Here is a 5,131-nt window from a genome sequence, read left to right on the forward strand (position 1 = left end):
AGAAAAACACCTTAGAACACTTAAATGCTTTCATCAAGTTCCACTGAGCTTATCCTGCTTGTGACATCATACACGGCCTCAGAATTCCATGTTTGCTTTTAACCTAAGTTATCTCCATGCCAACAGCAGTGACCAGTAAACTTCTGAAACATAACCATCAGCCTGCCTTTCCAGCAACTGGGACATTTCCTTTTGCTTTTTTAGATTAAAGCATGATGGAAGAGTTGTGTGTTGGCTGAAAGCATTTTATGGACATTTCATTTCTCAGCCCAACTCCAGCTGCTGTTGCTGCTGCTTTCTGTTTGGTATAAATAACAATCTCTAAGAGGACGATTATGAGAATCTATGAGAGTGTGTCTGGATCAACTATTGTGAAGTTATGTGTTTTATAAGTGAGATAGTTAAGAAGATAGGCTTCTGCACTAGCCAAGAAACAATGGATGCTTCCTAAAGGACTGAATTCCTGCTTCCTTAAGGATGGAGGCCATTTTTTTGTATTTTGTTTCTTTCTGATAATGAGGATACAGCCAGCAAGATTGGGTTACAAGCATATGTATGTGTGTGTGTAAATCTTGCTGACTGTATTCTCTCTCTCTCTCTCTCTCTCTCTCTCTCTCTCTCTCTCTCTCTCTCTCTGTGTGTGTGTGTGTGTGTATCTCCCCACCCTTTGCATCCCACTTTCCCTCCATTTCCCTCTCTCCTTTATCCTCCTCCTCCAATCTTCTTTCTGTCAGAGTCATCTAGGGACAAATGTCTATTAAGACCAGGCTGGGAAGAGACTATACCTATAAAGATGTAGTTACAGATAGGTAGCCGTGTTGGTCTGCCATAGTCAAAACAAAATAAAAAAATTCCTTCCAGTAGCACCTTAAAGACCAACTAAGTTAGTTCTAGGTATGAGCTTTCGTGCGACTTCTGTTTCAGTGTATCTGAAGAAGTGTGCATGCACACGAAAGCTCATACCTAGAACTAACTTAGTTGGTCTTTAAGGTGCTACTGGAAGGAATTTTTTTATTTTGTTTTGACTATAAAGATGTGTCATTCATTCTTTTGGATAAAAGTTGGTAGATCCACTGCTGGGTTAAACTCTCTTCCTATTAATCATGGATAATGAGACCTTTCAAGTAGAGCTATATTTTTCTTCGTCTCTTACAAAATTCCAGCCCCAATGCTGGAAGCTGTTTTGGATTCCTGAGCATTTTCTTTTTGTGGAAATTACCCTTTCAGTCATTACAGTATTTTATGTCCTGGACAATACTGAGGGTTTTTTTTTTTTAAGAAGGACAAAGCTGCAATCATCTGTGGAGCAATTATAAATTGGCCTTTTTGAAGATGATGGAGAGATGTAATGTCTTGAATGGCAAAAGACAAACAGCCACACCGGCAGAAAAATTGATAGTTGTTAGAGACATTGTTTCATTCCCCCCCCCCAGCATGCTTTCTTTTAGCCATGCACCTCTTAATTCCATAGTACAAATTATCCTGGTTTCACTTCCTTTTTCATGGTTAAGAGTTTGTTTTGAATAGTTTGTTTTCATTATATATTTGGATTATATTATAATAATTGTAATGTTTGGAGATTTGAATTTCTTTAATTAAAAAATAAAACTTGTTTTTTTTCTTTTCATAGACTTTTACTTTTGCAGGGGGGGTAATTTGACATTCCCTCTCATGTGCATACACAAACAGTTGTTCATTATATTTGCTTTTTACCTTAGATTCATATGCAGAAATTCTCCAAATACAATCTGTAAAATGACCAAGTTCCAACAGCCTTTGATCAGTTTGGCTGGTACCACAGTTGGCATATTTGACTAACCTCATAACAAAAGCCAGCCACTGATGACATGATGGAGACCACAATAGGAACCAAAATCGCATGGTTTGATATTTTAATGTGTAGCTAGGGCAGGAATGGCTTGCTAGTCTATGGTCTCGGGAACAGGAGTAGATAGCTCAACATTTGAAGTATCCATTGGATCCATGCTGGGTTAAGAAGATGGCACCTCAGATGTTAGAAGGCAACAAGTAAATATATTTATGGGGACAAATTCAGACAGTGGTATCTCTCGTTCTATATAGTGTCCTTTCACCACTACCCCCAGGTTATCGCTCATGGTGCACCAGGACAGACCCATCAGGGATCATAGCCTCAGCTCTCTTTTGCTGCTGCACCTCTGCTGTTCTTTCCTAGCCTCTGGCTTTCTGTGATAAAGAGCCTAGTTCTCCAAATGTATACATTTAAATAAATATAAGCAGCTTTCCTGAATGTGCATTTTTATACCTTCTTTTCATGAATGTATACATTTTCATGCACACTTTACCCTACCACATGCATTTTTGTAGAGACCTGCATTGCCAAATTTGGAGACGTGTGAATTTCAAAGAATGGTTGGTTGTCTTTTCGCTGATGTATTGTTTTGGAGCGTGTGAAATAGGCAGGTTCACCTTTAAAATATGAACTGAATCGAATTTCTCCCTCAGTGTTTACCTACTCCATAGAAGGCACGTGGGTAGCCTGTGGCCCCTGGTTCAATTTCATGCGGCCCTTGGCCTGATTTCATGTATATAGGAAAGAGGGAAGAACAAGGGGAGAAGAGATAACACAAAGGGAGAGAATAGTGGGTGGCAGAAAGTTGGAGAGGAAGGAGTGACAAAAAGAGAGAAAGCAAAGAGGTTGGGTGGGGAGAGAAAAGGGGGTGCCTACCCCAGTTTTGGCTCTGAGAAGTTAACCCCAGGGGAACAGTGCCCTCGACAGAGAAGAGATTGCCCCCAATGAGAATAACAAACATTCTTCTTTTGTTATCATTTAGTGCAGGAACACCCAATAGCAGTGAATTTCCTTTATTTCTCATCCAGGCCAAATCCTTTCCAAGTGGCAGACAATTTATGGCTTTTGGCATTTTGCCAAAACCTGATTCTTTAGCAATTGCGGCCTTGAGCTGAAAAACTTTTCTTTCCTCACTATGAATAGGTTAAGGCTGTTTTCCTTTCTCTCTTAAGTTCTGGGGTTTTATTAGTTGCTTTCAGCAGAGAGGGATAAAGATTGTTTGGGGATTTTGTGTATGTGTTTCAATGGCCCTCCGGAGCAGGCTTTGAGGGTGTGCAGAAGCACATAGGCTGGAGGAGAGGCAGATGAATCCCCATTGCACAGGAAGAAGCCTGTTTGTGCAGTGTTGGATTCCACCCTGTTTATATCTTATGTTGTTAAAATATTAATATAGAAACTTATTTATAATTAAATTATTGATTAAAACACTTTGTTGCTCTAGTACAGGGGTGACCAATGTGGTGCCATCAAGATGCTGATGGACTACAACTCCCATCATCCCTGACTATTGGCTGGGGCTGATGAGAGTTGCAGTCTGTCAACATCAGGAGGATGCCACGGTGGCTATCCATGCTCTCTAGCACAACATACTCACTTTAGAGAAGAAACTTAGAAAAGTATTGAGGAAATGAATGAAAATGTGGGGAATGAGCAAATCAAACACTCTGCAAGCAAATCAGGATGAATGCTCAATAAAGACCAGATATAGTCTAACTTCAGGCTTTGTGCAAGCAAATTGGGATGAACGCTCAATGAACAAGTCATTGGGAGGAGCCTTGTAAGACAACTGTACTGTTATAGTATGTGATGGCCACCAATTTGGATGGCTTTAAAAAAGGATCGGACAAATTCATTGAGAAAGCTGTTGATGGTTACTAGCCAGGATGGCTCTGCTCTACTAGCACAGTTGGAGGCAGCGATGCTTCTGAATACCAGTTGCTGCATACTACAGGAGGGGGGAATGCTCTTGTCTTCAAACCCTTATTGTAGGTTTCAAACAGGCGTCTTGGGGGGCCACTATGGAAATAGGATTCTCAACTAGATGGGCTGTTGGCCCGATGATGCAGCAGGCTCTTCTTATGCTCCTAAAATGAGAAATGTTCTCGTGTTGCGTAAATATAGCACAGGACTAAATCCAGCACCATCAGTCAATGCAGCACAGTGCACTTCAACTAGTGCCAGCACATGGCGAAGCTGGACAGCTGCCTCCCAAGAGCTGGTGTTTGGAGAGTTAAGTGAAGTGTGTTGCTGACATGTTAAAATCCCTAGCCCTGACCATGCCTACTCAGAAGTAAGTCATATTGATGTCAGTGGAGCTTACAGCTAGGTGACTGAGGTTAGGATTGCAGCCAGTCTTCCAGGACCAGGGAATCCACTCTTGCTTTCTTTATTGAAGCACCATACACACACACACAAAGGAAAGGAAACTGGTGGTGTTCTAGGCAATGGGTATGAGATCATTTTGATGCAAGATGGACCATCAAAGGGTTGCCTGGCTAGATGTACTAAGAGGAACAGCAAGAATGCTCACTGGAAACAATGGGATACAACTGAAGGTGCACAGGAGATAATGGGAGCTCCTGATCGCTTGTTTCAATATATACCTGTTGCTTCTCTTTATGGGCCTTAGAAAATGGGGACTGACCTTTGGCCAGTCACCATCGTTCAGCCTACCTCACAGGGTTGTGAGGCAAAAATGTAAAGGGAGAAAGCATGTACACCACCTTGGAGAAAAGCTGGGCTATAACTATATAAATGAAGATGTGCTAGATAAAAATTAAGCCCCCACAGAACAGTAATACCCGATGGAATGGGAGGCTAGACGCAGCGTGGTGCAGCAGTGAAGAGTCTCGGGCTAAGAGCTGGGCGGCGACCAGGGTTCAAACCCCGACTCGGCCATGAAGCTCCCTGGGCCAGTCACTGCCTCTCAGCCAACCGCCCTCGCAGGGTTGTTGTGGAGATTGAATGAGGAGCAGGAGAACCAAGTGCGCCACCTCGAGCTCCTTCGAGAAAAGGGGGGCACGTCGATGCAATAAGGAAATCTGGTACGGGCTTGTTGTCCGGCAAAGAGGCAAAAAGCGCTCTCTCTCTCTCTCTCCAGCGCGATCCCTTCCCTCTCCTCCTCGGCTGCTTCTGGCCGCCCCTTCTGCTGAGAAGTTGCCTCGCAGTTAAAGGCAACAGCCGTCGATGTGCAGAGGGGAGGGGGCCAGAGGGGCGAGGGAGGGGAGGCTGAGCAGCTCGGGCCCGCCCGTCCCTCTCCGCCTAGGACCCAGCGGAAACCCCTGCCCATCTCCCCGGCTC

Source organism: Podarcis erhardii, assembly GCF_964252035.2.
Source record: "Podarcis erhardii genome assembly, chromosome: 4".
NCBI classification, from domain to species: domain Eukaryota; kingdom Metazoa; phylum Chordata; class Lepidosauria; order Squamata; family Lacertidae; genus Podarcis; species Podarcis erhardii.